Genomic DNA, 11,555 nt, shown 5'->3' with positions numbered 1-11,555 from the left:
CTGGTCCCGGCTGTACCCAACGATCTTCTAGCTTAGGGAGACTCTTCGCTCTTCCCAGAAGGCACCTGGAATATGCAAATCAGCCTCCTCAAGCTTCAATCCCTGGTTTGGTGATGCTTCCCAAGCAGCTGGTCCCGGCTGTACCCAACGATCTTCTAGCTTAGGGAGACTCTTCGCTCTTCCCAGAAGGCACCTGGAATATGCAAATCAGCCTCCTCAAGCTTGAATCCCTGGTTTGGTGATGCTTCCCAAGCAGCTGGTCCCGGCTGTACCCAACGATCTTCTAGCTTAGGGAGACTCTTCGCTCTTCCCAGAAGGCACCTGGAATATGCAAATCAGCCTCCTCAAGCTTGAATCCCTGGTTTGGTGATGCTTCCCAAGCAGCTGGTCCCGGCTGTACCCAACGATCTTCTAGCTTAGGGAGACTCTTCGCTCTTCCCAGAAGGCACCTGGAATATGCAAATCAGCCTCCTCAAGCTTGAATCCCTGGTTTGGTGATGCTTCCCAAGCAGCTGGTCCCGGCTGTACCCAACGATCTTCTAGCTTAGGGAGACTCTTCGCTCTTCCCAGAAGGCACCTGGAATATGCAAATCAGCCTCCTCAAGCTTGAATCCCTGGTTTGGTGATGCTTCCCAAGCAGCTGGTCCCGGCTGTACCCAACGATCTTCGAGCTTAGGGAGACTCTTCGCTCTTCCCAGAAGGCACCTGGAATATGCAAATCAGCCTCCTCAAGCTTGAATCCCTGGTTTGGTGATGCTTCCCAAGCAGCTGGTCCCGGCTGTACCCAACGATCTTCGAGCTTAGGGAGACTCTTCGCTCTTCCCAGAAGGCACCTGGAACATGCAAATCAGCCTCCTCAAGCTTGAATCCCTGGTTTGGTGATGCTTCCCAAGCAGCTGGTCCCGGCTGTACCCAACGATCTTCGAGCTTAGGGAGACTCTTCGCTCTTCCCAGAAGGCACCTGGAACATGCAAATTAGCCTCCTCAAGCTTGAATCCCTGGTTTGGTGATGCTTCCCAAGCAGCTGGTCCCGGCTGTACCCAACGATCTTCGAGCTTAGGGAGACTCTTCGCTCTTCCCAGAAGGCACCTGGAACATGCAAATTAGCCTCCTCAAGCTTGAATCCCTGGTTTGGTGATGCTTCCCAAGCAGCTGGTCCCGGCTGTACCCAACGATCTTCGAGCTTAGGGAGACTCTTCGCTCTTCCCAGAAGGCACCTGGAACATGCAAATTAGCCTCCTCAAGCTTGAATCCCTGGTTTGGTGATGCTTCCCAAGCAGCTGGTCCCGGCTGTACCCAACGATCTTCGAGCTTAGGGAGACTCTTCGCTCTTCCCAGAAGGCACCTGGAACATGCAAATTAGCCTCCTCAAGCTTGAATCCCTGGTTTGGTGATGCTTCCCAAGCAGCTGGTCCCGGCTGTACCCAACGATCTTCGAGCTTAGGGAGACTCTTCGCTCTTCCCAGAAGGCACCTGGAACATGCAAATTAGCCTCCTCAAGCTTGAATCCCTGGTTTGGTGATGCTTCCCAAGCAGCTGGTCCCGGCTGTACCCAACGATCTTCGAGCTTAGGGGGACTCTTCGCTCTTCCCAGAAGGCACCTGGAACATGCAAATTAGCCTCCTCAAGCTTGAATCCCTGGTTTGGTGATGCTTCCCAAGCAGCTGGTCCCGGCTGTACCCAACGATCTTCGAGCTTAGGGAGACTCTTCGCTCTTCCCAGAAGGCACCTGGAACATGCAAATTAGCCTCCTCAAGCTTGAATCCCTGGTTTGGTGATGCTTCCCAAGCAGCTGGTCCCGGCTGTACCCAACGATCTTCGAGCTTAGGGAGACTCTTCGCTCTTCCCAGAAGGCACCTGGAACATGCAAATTAGCCTCCTCAAGCTTGAATCCCTGGTTTGGTGATGCTTCCCAAGCAGCTGGTCCCGGCTGTACCCAACGATCTTCGAGCTTAGGGAGACTCTTCGCTCTTCCCAGAAGGCACCTGGAACATGCAAATTAGCCTCCTCAAGCTTGAATCCCTGGTTTGGTGATGCTTCCCAAGCAGCTGGTCCCGGCTGTACCCAACGATCTTCGAGCTTAGGGAGACTCTTCGCTCTTCCCAGAAGGCACCTGGAACATGCAAATTAGCCTCCTCAAGCTTGAATCCCTGGTTTGGTGATGCTTCCCAAGCAGCTGGTCCCGGCTGTACCCAACGATCTTCGAGCTTAGGGAGACTCTTCGCTCTTCCCAGAAGGCACCTGGAATATGCAAATTAGCCTCCTCAAGCTTGAATCCCTGGTTTGGTGATGCTTCCCAAGCAGCTGGTCCCGGCTGTACCCAACGATCTTCGAGCTTAGGGAGACTCTTCGCTCTTCCCAGAAGGCACCTGGAATATGCAAATTAGCCTCCTCAAGCTTGAATCCCTGGTTTGGTGATGCTTCCCAAGCAGCTGGTCCCGGCTGTACCCAACGATCTTCGAGCTTAGGGAGACTCTTCGCTCTTCCCAGAAGGCACCTGGAATATGCAAATTAGCCTCCTCAAGCTTGAATCCCTGGTTTGGTGATGCTTCCCAAGCAGCTGGTCCCGGCTGTACCCAACGATCTTCGAGCTTAGGGAGACTCTTCGCTCTTCCCAGAAGGCACCTGGAATATGCAAATTAGCCTCCTCAAGCTTGAATCCCTGGTTTGGTGATGCTTCCCAAGCAGCTGGTCCCGGCTGTACCCAACGATCTTCGAGCTTAGGGAGACTCTTCGCTCTTCCCAGAAGGCACCTGGAATATGCAAATTAGCCTCCTCAAGCTTGAATCCCTGGTTTGGTGATGCTTCCCAAGCAGCTGGTCCCGGCTGTACCCAACGATCTTCGAGCTTAGGGAGACTCTTCGCTCTTCCCAGAAGGCACCTGGAATATGCAAATTAGCCTCCTCAAGCTTGAATCCCTGGTTTGGTGATGCTTCCCAAGCAGCTGGTCCCGGCTGTACCCAACGATCTTCGAGCTTAGGGAGACTCTTCGCTCTTCCCAGAAGGCACCTGGAATATGCAAATTAGCCTCCTCAAGCTTGAATCCCTGGTTTGGTGATGCTTCCCAAGCAGCTGGTCCCGGCTGTACCCAACGATCTTCGAGCTTAGGGAGACTCTTCGCTCTTCCCAGAAGGCACCTGGAATATGCAAATTAGCCTCCTCAAGCTTGAATCCCTGGTTTGGTGATGCTTCCCAAGCAGCTGGTCCCGGCTGTACCCAACGATCTTCGAGCTTAGGGAGACTCTTCGCTTTCCCAGAAGGCACCTGGAATATGCAAATTAGCCTCCTCAAGCTTGAATCCCTGGTTTGGTGATGCTTCCCAAGCAGCTGGTCCCGGCTGTACCCAACGATCTTCGAGCTTAGGGAGACTCTTCGCTCTTCCCAGAAGGCACCTGGAATATGCAAATTAGCCTCCTCAAGCTTGAATCCCTGGTTTGGTGATGCTTCCCAAGCAGCTGGTCCCGGCTGTACCCAACGATCTTCGAGCTTAGGGAGACTCTTCGCTCTTCCCAGAAGGCACCTGGAATATGCAAATTAGCCTCCTCAAGCTTGAATCCCTGGTTTGGTGATGCTTCCCAAGCAGCTGGTCCCGGCTGTACCCAACGATCTTCGAGCTTAGGGAGACTCTTCGCTCTTCCCAGAAGGCACCTGGAATATGCAAATTAGCCTCCTCAAGCTTGAATCCCTGGTTTGGTGATGCTTCCCAAGCAGCTGGTCCCGGCTGTACCCAACGATCTTCGAGCTTAGGGAGACTCTTCGCTCTTCCCAGAAGGCACCTGGAATATGCAAATTAGCCTCCTCAAGCTTGAATCCCTGGTTTGGTGATGCTTCCCAAGCAGCTGGTCCCGGCTGTACCCAACGATCTTCGAGCTTAGGGAGACTCTTCGCTCTTCCCAGAAGGCACCTGGAATATGCAAATTAGCCTCCTCAAGCTTGAATCCCTGGTTTGGTGATGCTTCCCAAGCAGCTGGTCCCGGCTGTACCCAACGATCTTCGAGCTTAGGGAGACTCTTCGCTCTTCCCAGAAGGCACCTGGAATATGCAAATTAGCCTCCTCAAGCTTGAATCCCTGGTTTGGTGATGCTTCCCAAGCAGCTGGTCCCGGCTGTACCCAACGATCTTCGAGCTTAGGGAGACTCTTCGCTCTTCCCAGAAGGCACCTGGAATATGCAAATTAGCCTCCTCAAGCTTGAATCCCTGGTTTGGTGATGCTTCCCAAGCAGCTGGTCCCGGCTGTACCCAACGATCTTCGAGCTTAGGGAGACTCTTCGCTCTTCCCAGAAGGCACCTGGAATATGCAAATTAGCCTCCTCAAGCTTGAATCCCTGGTTTGGTGATGCTTCCCAAGCAGCTGGTCCCGGCTGTACCCAACGATCTTCGAGCTTAGGGAGACTCTTCGCTCTTCCCAGAAGGCACCTGGAATATGCAAATTAGCCTCCTCAAGCTTGAATCCCTGGTTTGGTGATGCTTCCCAAGCAGCTGGTCCCGGCTGTACCCAACGATCTTCGAGCTTAGGGAGACTCTTCGCTCTTCCCAGAAGGCACCTGGAATATGCAAATTAGCCTCCTCAAGCTTGAATCCCTGGTTTGGTGATGCTTCCCAAGCAGCTGGTCCCGGCTGTACCCAACGATCTTCGAGCTTAGGGAGACTCTTCGCTCTTCCCAGAAGGCACCTGGAATATGCAAATTAGCCTCCTCAAGCTTGAATCCCTGGTTTGGTGATGCTTCCCAAGCAGCTGGTCCCGGCTGTACCCAACGATCTTCGAGCTTAGGGAGACTCTTCGCTCTTCCCAGAAGGCACCTGGAATATGCAAATTAGCCTCCTCAAGCTTGAATCCCTGGTTTGGTGATGCTTCCCAAGCAGCTGGTCCCGGCTGTACCCAACGATCTTCGAGCTTAGGGAGACTCTTCGCTCTTCCCAGAAGGCACCTGGAATATGCAAATTAGCCTCCTCAAGCTTGAATCCCTGGTTTGGTGATGCTTCCCAAGCAGCTGGTCCCGGCTGTACCCAACGATCTTCGAGCTTAGGGAGACTCTTCGCTCTTCCCAGAAGGCACCTGGAATATGCAAATTAGCCTCCTCAAGCTTGAATCCCTGGTTTGGTGATGCTTCCCAAGCAGCTGGTCCCGGCTGTACCCAACGATCTTCGAGCTTAGGGAGACTCTTCGCTCTTCCCAGAAGGCACCTGGAATATGCAAATTAGCCTCCTCAAGCTTGAATCCCTGGTTTGGTGATGCTTCCCAAGCAGCTGGTCCCGGCTGTACCCAACGATCTTCGAGCTTAGGGAGACTCTTCGCTCTTCCCAGAAGGCACCTGGAACATGCAAATTAGCCTCCTCAAGCTTGATTCCCTGGTTTGGTGATGCTTCCCAAGCAGCTGGTCCCGGCTGTACCCAACGATCTTCGAGCTTAGGGAGACTCTTCGCTCTTCCCAGAAGGCACCTGGAACATGCAAATTAGCCTCCTCAAGCTTGATTCCCTGGTTTGGTGATGCTTCCCAAGCAGCTGGTCCCGGCTGTACCCAACGATCTTCGAGCTTAGGGAGACTCTTCGCTCTTCCCAGAAGGCACCTGGAACATGCAAATTAGCCTCCTCAAGCTTGAATCCCTGGTTTGGTGATGCTTCCCAAGCAGCTGGTCCCGGCTGTACCCAACGATCTTCTAGCTTAGGGAGACTCTTCGCTCTTCCCAGAAGGCACCTGGAACATGCAAATTAGCCTCCTCAAGCTTGAATCCCTGGTTTGGTGATGCTTCCCAAGCAGCTGGTCCCGGCTGTACCCAACGATCTTCTAGCTTAGGGAGACTCTTCGCTCTTCCCAGAAGGCACCTGGAACATGCAAATTAGCCTCCTCAAGCTTGAATCCCTGGTTTGGTGATGCTTCCCAAGCAGCTGGTCCCGGCTGTACCCAACGATCTTCTAGCTTAGGGAGACTCTTCGCTCTTCCCAGAAGGCACCTGGAACATGCAAATTAGCCTCCTCAAGCTTGAATCCCTGGTTTGGTGATGCTTCCCAAGCAGCTGGTCCCGGCTGTACCCAACGATCTTCTAGCTTAGGGAGACTCTTCGCTCTTCCCAGAAGGCACCTGGAACATGCAAATTAGCCTCCTCAAGCTTGAATCCCTGGTTTGGTGATGCTTCCCAAGCAGCTGGTCCCGGCTGTACCCAACGATCTTCTAGCTTAGGGAGACTCTTCGCTCTTCCCAGAAGGCACCTGGAACATGCAAATTAGCCTCCTCAAGCTTGAATCCCTGGTTTGGTGATGCTTCCCAAGCAGCTGGTCCCGGCTGTACCCAACGATCTTCTAGCTTAGGGAGACTCTTCGCTCTTCCCAGAAGGCACCTGGAACATGCAAATTACCCTCCTCAAGCTTGAATCCCTGGTTTGGTGATGCTTCCCAAGCAGCTGGTCCCGGCTGTACCCAACGATCTTCTAGCTTAGGGAGACTCTTCGCTCTTCCCAGAAGGCACCTGGAACATGCAAATTAGCCTCCTCAAGCTTGAATCCCTGGTTTGGTGATGCTTCCCAAGCAGCTGGTCCCGGCTGTACCCAACGATCTTCTAGCTTAGGGAGACTCTTCGCTCTTCCCAGAAGGCACCTGGAACATGCAAATTAGCCTCCTCAAGCTTGAATCCCTGGTTTCGTGATGCTTCCCAAGCAGCTGGTCCCGGCTGTACCCAACGATCTTCTAGCTTAGGGAGACTCTTCGCTCTTCCCAGAAGGCACCTGGAACATGCAAATTAGCCTCCTCAAGCTTGAATCCCTGGTTTGGTGATGCTTCCCAAGCAGCTGGTCCCGGCTGTACCCAACGATCTTCTAGCTTAGGGAGACTCTTCGCTCTTCCCAGAAGGCACCTGGAACATGCAAATTAGCCTCCTCAAGCTTGAATCCCTGGTTTGGTGATGCTTCCCAAGCAGCTGGTCCCGGCTGTACCCAACGATCTTCTAGCTTAGGGAGACTCTTCGCTCTTCCCAGAAGGCACCTGGAACATGCAAATTAGCCTCCTCAAGCTTGAATCCCTGGTTTGGTGATGCTTCCCAAGCAGCTGGTCCCGGCTGTACCCAACGATCTTCTAGCTTAGGGAGACTCTTCGCTCTTCCCAGAAGGCACCTGGAACATGCAAATTAGCCTCCTCAAGCTTGAATCCCTGGTTTGGTGATGCTTCCCAAGCAGCTGGTCCCGGCTGTACCCAACGATCTTCTAGCTTAGGGAGACTCTTCGCTCTTCCCAGAAGGCACCTGGAACATGCAAATTAGCCTCCTCAAGCTTGAATCCCTGGTTTGGTGATGCTTCCCAAGCAGCTGGTCCCGGCTGTACCCAACGATCTTCTAGCTTAGGGAGACTCTTCGCTCTTCCCAGAAGGCACCTGGAACATGCAAATTAGCCTCCTCAAGCTTGAATCCCTGGTTTGGTGATGCTTCCCAAGCAGCTGGTCCCGGCTGTACCCAACGATCTTCTAGCTTAGGGAGACTCTTCGCTCTTCCCAGAAGGCACCTGGAACATGCAAATTAGCCTCCTCAAGCTTGAATCCCTGGTTTGGTGATGCTTCCCAAGCAGCTGGTCCCGGCTGTACCCAACGATCTTCTAGCTTAGGGAGACTCTTCGCTCTTCCCAGAAGGCACCTGGAACATGCAAATTAGCCTCCTCAAGCTTGAATCCCTGGTTTGGTGATGCTTCCCAAGCAGCTGGTCCCGGCTGTACCCAACGATCTTCTAGCTTAGGGAGACTCTTCGCTCTTCCCAGAAGGCACCTGGAACATGCAAATTAGCCTCCTCAAGCTTGAATCCCTGGTTTGGTGATGCTTCCCAAGCAGCTGGTCCCGGCTGTACCCAACGATCTTCTAGCTTAGGGAGACTCTTCGCTCTTCCCAGAAGGCACCTGGAACATGCAAATTAGCCTCCTCAAGCTTGAATCCCTGGTTTGGTGATGCTTCCCAAGCAGCTGGTCCCGGCTGTACCCAACGATCTTCTAGCTTAGGGAGACTCTTCGCTCTTCCCAGAAGGCACCTGGAACATGCAAATTAGCCTCCTCAAGCTTGAATCCCTGGTTTGGTGATGCTTCCCAAGCAGCTGGTCCCGGCTGTACCCAACGATCTTCTAGCTTAGGGAGACTCTTCGCTCTTCCCAGAAGGCACCTGGAACATGCAAATTAGCCTCCTCAAGCTTGAATCCCTGGTTTGGTGATGCTTCCCAAGCAGCTGGTCCCGGCTGTACCCAACGATCTTCTAGCTTAGGGAGACTCTTCGCTCTTCCCAGAAGGCACCTGGAACATGCAAATTAGCCTCCTCAAGCTTGAATCCCTGGTTTGGTGATGCTTCCCAAGCAGCTGGTCCCGGCTGTACCCAACGATCTTCTAGCTTAGGGAGACTCTTCGCTCTTCCCAGAAGGCACCTGGAATATGCAAATTAGCCTCCTCAAGCTTGAATCCCTGTGTTATTTTTGTTTGCTATATTTTCTGTCCAGCTTGCTATATTGGTTTTTCTTGCTTGCTGGAAGCTCTGAGACGCAGAGGGAGCACCTCCGTACCGTTAGTCGGTGCGGAGGGTCTTTTTGCCCCTCTGCGTGGTTGTTTGTAGGTTTTTTGTGTTGACCGCAAAGCTATCTTTCCTATCCTCGGTCTATTCAGTAAGTCGGGCCTCACTTTGCTAAATCTATTTAATCTCTGTGTTTGTATTTCATCTTTACTCACAGTCATTATATGTGGGGGGCTGCCTTTTCCTTTGGGGAATTTCTCTGAGGCAAGGTAGGCTTATTTTTCTATCTTCAGGGCTAGTTAGTTTCTCAGGCTGTGCCGAGTTGCATAGGGAGCGTTAGGCACAATCCACGGCTACCTCTAGTGTGGTGTGATAGGATTAGGGATTGCGGTCAGCAGAGTTTCCACGTCTCAGAGCTCGTCCTATGTTTTTGGTAAATGTCAGGTCACCTTGTGTGCTCTGAACTTCAAGGTCCATTGTGGTTCTGAATTACCTGTTCATAACAGTTCTGCATGGCCAGGAAGTGTAGCTGAGCCCTTTGGTTACTGCACAGGAGCCCTTCGACGAACCGCTCCTTCAGGAGTTTATCTTCATCTTGCATGCTGTTTGGGTCACTTTGCTTGATGGCCCGCAGCACCTCCTGAAGATTAAGGGCATAGTCCCGTAAGCTATCCTGCGGCCTCTGCTTGCACCCATAGAACGTCAATTTAATTTCCGTAGCGGTGCAGGTGTCAAAGGTGGTTAAGCTTTGCCAATACCTGTTGCGCAGTTTTCTTGTCTGCAGCGGGCCAGGACTTCACTTCTCTCAAGGCTGCTCCAAAGAGTTGGCCGGTTATCATATGAACTTTCTGCGGCTCCGTCAAGGGGTAAAACTCGAGCAGGCTACAAATCCCCTCTTTAAAGTCAGTTAATATATGAGCTTCTCCGGAGTATCGCGGGAGCCAGGCGGCTCCTGGTAGGTACGGCATAGAGAAGGGCATTATGGCTGTTGTAGCAGCGGCAGTATCCGGCTGGTTGATGGGAGCGGCAAGCCCCGCGACATCCGGCGGTGAGATCAGACCCGTGGCTGCGTCTACCATGGAATCTGGAGGTGCTCCCGAGTCTGCAGCTGTGACCACCGCCTCCGCTCCACCAGGATCCGACATGGCCGTTCTTCCCCCTTTGCTAACCTGTCAGGGTCGGCGTTCTCCTTCCGAGATCGGCGCCGGGGTCAGGGCTCTTCTTCCGGGATCGGCACCTTACCGCGTCTTCCGCTCCACGCTCTTTTCCAGCCGGCTCCACCCACGAAGCTATGGCTCCTCCCCTCGCGCTCCACACGGCGCCGCAATGGCGGATTTTTGGCGGCAAATAGCGATACACAGTCTTTGCAATAAGTCACAGTTCCAAGGCACACACGACCTGATTCTTCAGGCTTAAGTAGATCCTGTTCGTGACGCCAAGTTGGAGCGCCCCCAGACACAGGGCCACGGGGTACTCGACCCGGGGTTATCACGGTGGCTGGACCCGGTCCGTGACCCTGCTAAGGGGCGTCCAATGAAAGGTGATGGTGCGTGGTGCAAGGAATAACGAGGACACAGGGTTGCAGTCTCTTTACCTTTTACTGAAGGTTTCAGGATCCTCAATCCAGAGCACTGTCAACAGGGCTGTCTGAGACCGGCCGGTCCGAAGGCACATCCAGAGTTCCCTTTGCAGGTGGAAATCAGTGGCTACCAACTAGCGCCTGTGTGTTGTAGTTCTTCCCTGCTGGGCATTCGGGATAGTCCTCACAACTTCTGTTCTCGTTCTTTCTAGATCTTTCTCTCACCGTCCCCCAGGTTTGTTATGGCTAGGACGCACCTTTATGACAGGTAGGCCTGGAGTTATTCTGGGACCCTAGAGACGCCCCTCTCCCATGATTGCCTCCTATGTCCTTCTTAGGTGATGTATGGTAGACAGCCAACCTGTAATTAACTGTCCTGCCGCTGTTTGAAGTAATGCGTGGAGACTGTTACTTCCTCGGTGCTCCGGCCACCAGCTACGCGCCTCAGTAGGATGTTGCAGTTCTCGGGGCACGACTCCTACTGGCTCTCCTTTGTACTTGATCTCTTTTCTCACTGTCCACAATATCCTTCTCTTCGTGTCCTTTCTTTAGATACCGCCGCAAGGTAGTGCAGACGCGGTTCCGTAACAATCTGTCCTTTCGGCTAGCTACCTGCCAGATTCCCAGTTCTGACAAGTCCTCCCTGGAGCTCTCCCAGACTGCGTTCTCCCTAACTTCCTATCCAACCCCTAGTTTTACCAGTGTGAGGAGTGACCTAATAAATAGTGCCTTTTGCTCCCCCTAGTGGCCGGAGTGTGAAGTGTCATGTGTGCTGTGATACCTGGTCAGTAGAACTCCTTTAGTGCAATCAGACATAACATCACCCTCCTTAGCAGCAGAGCGACATTACTGCAATGACCAGGTCTCTGGGGCGCTGCACTGAGGTGTGCTGACACTACATTCAGACATACCAAAACACTTTTCGGACTGACAATCAGTCAGCCGAATAAATTGAAGAGATCCAGAGCGCGTTGGGGTGAGGTGGGACACCGGGTCAGCCACAGGTAGTTATTGTTACTGTTTCTTTTTCACTATATTTGGATCCACTGTATGTATGCTTAGGCAGCTAAAGTGTGACAGAACAAGTCTATATACAGCATTATTCTCTACTATGTGGCACTGTATGCTTTAAGCCTATTATATTTATGTGGCTTCCCACCTTCAGTTTTGGTGCTTGTGCACTATGGCACGGGATATATTGTCCATGAATAAAGCCTTATTTTAAATTTAAGTTCTGGATCTCTTCAATTTATTCGGCTGACTGATTGTCAGTCCGAAAAGTGTTTTGATATCTATTAGGAAGTGCCAGTGATATAAATGGGACAATGGTGATTTAATTCAGACATAACAGTCTAGAGCACTGGCCGCACTGGGACCAGGGGACTTCGGGAACAGGACTGGCCACAAAGGGACCAGGAGACAATATTTAGGCTCAGGCTGCACTGGGACCAGAGATTTGGGATCAGGGCACTGGCAGCTCCGTGACCAGGGATTCGGGTTCAGGACCCT

This window comes from Ranitomeya imitator, chromosome 2 (genome assembly GCF_032444005.1).
Source record: "Ranitomeya imitator isolate aRanImi1 chromosome 2, aRanImi1.pri, whole genome shotgun sequence".
In the NCBI taxonomy this organism is placed as follows: domain Eukaryota; kingdom Metazoa; phylum Chordata; class Amphibia; order Anura; family Dendrobatidae; genus Ranitomeya; species Ranitomeya imitator.
This window is presented reverse-complemented; position numbering follows the sequence as displayed.